Genomic DNA, 6,191 nt, shown 5'->3' with positions numbered 1-6,191 from the left:
GAAATACTCTTGCATTTACATGCCAATTAGAAAGAGATTTGAAAGACATGATTGTTTGCATATTTTTCTACTTAAATCCTCTTTATGTGGCATGTGTGACTTATTGAAGAAAACAAAGTTCTTGAGGCATTTTGGAATGAGTGACCAAAACCATGTGTTCAAGCTCGGAGTAAGCGATCCTAAGTTATTGCTAAGTAAAGGTGGGTACTATAATTATGCTTATTGCTAAGTAAAGGTGGGTACTATAATTATGCTTGGAAGAAATGTGTTGAACTTTCCCATCTTATCCGAATTTCATCACTAACTGTGAAAACAAAGTATGTGAACATTGTTGGCTTGCAAAATCAAAATTCGATTTATGATTCTGAAAATTGCTCCATATTGTGGTTTAAAAGGTTCGAACATGTTTTGCATGGTAATGACTTAACATTGTATTGTATTCTTTCTATGATGCTTGTCTTGAAATTGTCACTTCAAATTGCAAAGAAAAGAGAATGTTTTGTCCTCAATCCCGGTTTACATCGTTCTGTATCATTGTATAAGGGATTTGAAACATGGCATGTTGATTTCCAAAACCATAGCTATCGAATGCCTTGTGAATCAGGTTTGATGCCATCAATGAATTTTTTTATTCCCTATGACAAGATAAGACCAACTTTTATCTTTAAATCTAGGATTGGACTACAAGATCAATCTTTGATTCGTTGCGGAAAGGTAAAATCAACTTCTGTTTTTGACCCTGGCATTGCTTCATTCACTCAATTTTTGAATAAGGTTTCAAAAAGTTCTTTTAAGTTTGTCACTCATAGTGTCACTAATCTATTCCATTTTCGTGTAGGTGACACTTCAATATGGCTTCCTCCTAAAGAGGGAGGGCATGCATCTAACCATTTTTTTTTCAAGTTATGTGTAAATTTTAGGTTATTGGGAGCAACATTGCCAATTTCATCAACCAAAGAGCTGGTGATGATACAAAATTTTTCTTGAGCAAGTGGCCCGATTGGGAGACAAATAGCCTTAAAGAGGAGGGGATGATACGATCACGCCCAGAGCACACTCTTGGACCAGCTCCTTAAACGTTGATTGTCAACTCTTGCAAGCTAAATTAGTTCGATTCCAGCTCAATGGAGCTCAATTCAGCTCGTTTGCAGCTCAATGAGCTTATTTTCTCATTCCATGGGATTAATTCAGCTTAATCTTAGCTCATTGGGATGCTATTTTATTTTAATTTATGCATTTTGAAGTTGCTAGAATGATTTCATGCTTTAGCTAAGCTAGTTAATTTAGTTTGCTCATTAATAACTTCAAATCTGATCCTTATTAATTTAGTGTTAAGTGTGTCTAAATTTAATGCATGTATTTATTTTGTCTAGCTACAACATTTTAATATGTCTTAAGCTGAACATTTTAAATATAGGTTCTTAAATGTGTCTTAGTTGTTTGTGTTTAATATGTCCTAGTTGAATGCATGTTTTTATTTTGTCTAGGTGCTGCCGATTTTAATATGTCTTAAGCTCCATTAATTTGTTGATTTTAATTGTGTAGCTACATACATTGGACAGCATTTACATGGGGGCTGATGGTTTAACTTTCCAAACACCTTTTCGTGTACAGAAAAGGACACATGAAGAGCTACTGTTTTATTCTTCCCAAAGCTGGCCATTTAGTTGTCCAAGCATCCTTGAAAGCTTTCACATTGCTGGAAAAATTCTGTTCACATGGATGACCATTCGGTTTGGTGCATTCACACCTAGCGGGCTGTACATATACAGTTTTCACACCTAACGGCCTTTGCAATACTCAAGCTACCATTTAAAGCTTCCTAATTATTCAGCTGAATAAGGAACTTCATTTAAGCTCATTAAAAACCCTTTGGCCAAATCTAGCCTAGCTCTAGCCACTTCATTCAATTGTTCAACTCAACAAATTAACTTCCTTCAATGAAACTTGGTCGAAAACACCAAAAGGTAGCCCTTAGACGTCCCCAAGAAGGCTAACTAGCTCCCATGCATCCCAATTAATTCCAGCTGTATGTAAACACTCTAGAAGATGTCCAAAGACGTTCCCAAGGCTAGAGAAGCTTCCTGGAATTTTCTTGAATTTTTTTTGGAATTTTTAGCTTATTAAACGCTGAAATTAAGTGACCATTTGGCTATCCAATTGTCCATTCGGCTAGCCTAGCTTTTTGGCTACATGTAGTTAATTTCAAGTTGTTAAAAAACTTTTGACATTTTTTATTAATGAAACTTTGTTTTTGTGAGGTTTACTTCCTCTCAAATTTTGTATGAGTCTCAAGCAACTTATCTAGCTTGCTAGTGGCGTCAACCAAACTTATTTTTAGAACTTATCACCATCACTTGGTGTGGCATTCTCCTATCCAACTACCTATCACCTTTTCACCTTAAACGATATAGGAACCGGGGTGACACTCATCATAGTGTTGAATCACTCCTGAAGTTTAAGTTCAGTTTCCATTTTCATTTTCTATCCTTCTTTCACTTATTACCCTAAATCGAACCCATCCAACACATCTTCTACCTTTGTTTCTTTCTAGCCAAACCTACCATCATCTACCTAGCCAACTTTGAACCCCATTTCAATATCATTCAGCCTTCTAAGCCAATTCCAACAAATCAACAATTTTGTGAACGACCCTTCTCATCGACAATTGGGCAACTTACGTGAACTCGACTCAATCACCCGAGCCGAATGACATCATAATGTTTCTGCTAACCAATATGAGAGATGTTCTCGTATTATTTCTTTTTTTTAGGATTCTGGAAATCCAAATGACAAGTTTCAACTTCATTACCTTTCTGATGAGAAAAGATTCCATTTGATTGAAAAAGGTATGGTTGAAGGTGAAATTATTCCACATGTGCTCAAAGGTAAGTAAGGTAAGGAGTCTTTAGTTATTGAATCATGGTAACCAAATTTGAATGTTGTTGAGATAAATGCCGATGAGTTAGTTTTTAGAAGATCTCTTCACTATGTTTTGGTTAATTGCCATTCGTCTATTATTGTTAATGACTTTGTTTCAACTAATGCCATGAAAAGTTTTTCCTATGATAAGTTTGTTGTTGGCAATTTTCTTGAAGATGCTCAATTAAATCAACATGAACAATGTCGAAACCATGTTTTTTTTAAAAATGGGGTCGACTCAATTTTGGAAACGAAAATGAAAAAAACGAGAGTCGCCACCAATCCTTTTTGATGAGGTGTGATCGAGTCACCTAGTAGAAGTGGTTTTTTAATAAATGATTTGATTTATTTAAACAACGATTTTTGATCCGCGAAATTCAGAAAAACGAATTTGGGAGTTGGTCACGTACGAGGAAGGATTAGCACCCTCGTAACGCCTAAAAATTGGTACCTAGTTGATTAATTTGTGTCTTAGTGTCGAAAATTGAAAACTTGAAAGACTTTAAATTATGATCCCTCTTTTTGTAAAAACACTCGAATACTAAAGACCTTCTCGTCTCGAAGTAATAAAATGTCACATCCAGTAAGTTAGGCACCACATCTCGAACTTTTGAGAATAAGCTTGCCTTTTAAAATTTAATGTATTTTAAAATTTTTAAAGGATATTCGATTATTTAGGGTAAACGAGGAAAATCGAAACCCAGTAAGTTAGGGCGTGATCTCTCGAACTTCCAAATACCGAATATTCCCTTTATTTGCGAAAAATCTTATCTTAAGGTAACAAGATGTCATGTCTAGTAAGTTAGGGCACAACACCTCGTAATTCTGAGAATAAGCATTTTATTCAAAACTCATATTGCGATTTTAAAAGAATATTTCGTTATTTAGGTTAAACAAGAAAAATTGAAACCCAGTAAGTTAGGGCATGATTTTCTCGAATTTCCAAATACAAAACATTGCCTTGATAAAAGAATCGATTTTGAGTTATGTAAAGGTTAACTATAACATAAGTTTGTAACAAAATGAGATAATAAAGAATGCGTGAACGAATGCAAATTTCGGTATTGACAGGCATAACAGAATAAACATAGATGTGAATGTGAATGATAATGATAAGAGCAAAAACAAAATAAATGAATAAAAACGAATAAGCTAAAATAAAAAGGAAATAATAAATAAGCTAAAAATATTTGCCATTTAAAAAAGAACTAGCAGTAAATAAATAAATATTATGTAAAACTATTTAAAAAATGATAGTAATAGTAATGATAATAATATTAATGGTATTAATACAAGTAATGAATATTTTAAAGTTTGAAATGATATAAAGAGATATATAAATAAATAATATATAATGTGAGTGGGGAACAAAAATGAAATGAGTGTATTTAAAGAGTAATAGGTAAAAAATAATAATATAATAATAATATAATAGTAGTAATAGTAATAAAAATAATAGTAATAATAATAATAAAATAGGAATAGTAAAATGATGATATTAATACATAAATATAAATAGAGATATAATACCTAAAATGTAATAATAACAAAATATGAACAGATAAGAAATATAACTAGATAAATAAAAACTAGATAAATAATAAGAAAATAAATATAGACGAAAATATAATAATAGTAATAATACAATAGTAATAATAATAATAATAAAGGTAATAATAATATATTAGATAGTAAATAATAATAATAATAGTAACAATAATAAAAAAAAGATAATAGTGATAATAATAATAATAATAACAACAATATAATAATAATAATAATAGTATATATTAATAATGACAATAATAGAAAATAACAGAAATAAATATATTATGTTAGTAGTAAAAGTAATAAAACAATAATAATAAATATAATAATAGAAAATAATAATAATAATAATTAATTTGAAAATAAAATAGAAAAATAATGGGAAAGGATTAAATCGAACTTAAAACGAAAGTTTGGGGCGAATCTGGAAATAAAATAAAAAAGGACCGATTTTGAACACGCGAATAACAATGGGGACCAAAAGGGAAATAATCCCCAACCTCCAAAACGTGTGTTTCATAGGGGACTAAATCGAAAATCAAGACAATTATAGGGTAAAATTAAAAATTAAAAGAAACTTGATTACTAAACAATAAAATGCGGAAGAAATTGCAGCGAAATTACCCCCAAAAGCAAAAACACACGGATTCCCCAGGAGGGTCGGGTCAACACGCGGATCCTAGCCTCAAAACGACATCGTTTTGGCATTAAGAAAGCCAGCCAAAACGTCGTCGTTTTGATCGGCTATTTAAGTAAAAAATTTGTTAAAAAAACTCATTTTTCTCTTTGCTCCTTCAAAAACAAATAGCTTCTTGGGTTTGTTCTTTGTACAGGGCTCTGGTCCGGCAAGAAGTCCGACTGATCACCATCGCCGACCGCCGTCGCCAAAAACTTCCCCTTTTTAGGCGAATCAGAGAGCTAAGTTCGCTCTCTTCCTTTTCATATCAATTTTTATTTTTTTGAATGGTAACTTGCATAACGGATTAGAAAAAAAGAAAAAAGAAAGGAGAATACCTTTGTTTCTCTTTTGCTTTACTTGTTGTTCTCTTTTTTTTTGTATGTGTTTAGATGTATGCTTCAAGTATATGTTTTGCATTCAAACTCTGCTATATTTGTATTTCAAAAAATGACCCAATCTACAAAGTTTTTCCAATACCGTTTTTATAGTCTGCTACAACTTGTTTCTTTAATAATTGTTCTATTGTTCTTTTTTTAGGTAAATGGAGGTGGCAATAGTGGAGGTGACAGTGGCAGTGGACGTGACAGGCGGTGGCAGACCTAGCATGGGTGGCTAGACTAGGCTAGGCTAGGGTTTCTTCTTCTTTTTTTTCTTTTTTGTTTTAGGTATTGGGCTAGGGTTTGAAATTGGGCTTAGTTGGGTTTGGGTAGCTGACTTGGTTACTTAGGTCTAGGTCTGATTTGGGCTATCTGTGTTTTGGGTGTTGGTTTAATTTATTTAGGTTTAGATGGGGTTTATTTTAGTTTAGGGTTAGGAAATTTGGGCTTGGGTTTGTACAGCTGCCCCTCTTTGCTTGTTGTCGTTAACGAGAATAGAGCAAAGACTTTTGAAAGACCAATTTTGCCCGATCTCGCTGAGTCTTGACTTCTTTGGTGCTTCTCTTCTTCAGGTAGTCTCATTCCAGTCCACTGCGTCTTGTTGCTTTATCCATTCCACCGCAACTTCAAGTGATAAGGTTTGTTTTGATCTGCTATACTGCAAC

Source organism: Gossypium hirsutum, chromosome A09, assembly GCF_007990345.1.
Source record: "Gossypium hirsutum isolate 1008001.06 chromosome A09, Gossypium_hirsutum_v2.1, whole genome shotgun sequence".
In the NCBI taxonomy this organism is placed as follows: domain Eukaryota; kingdom Viridiplantae; phylum Streptophyta; class Magnoliopsida; order Malvales; family Malvaceae; genus Gossypium; species Gossypium hirsutum.
The sequence above is the reverse complement of the archived record's forward strand: the minus strand, read 5'-3'. Positions refer to the sequence as shown.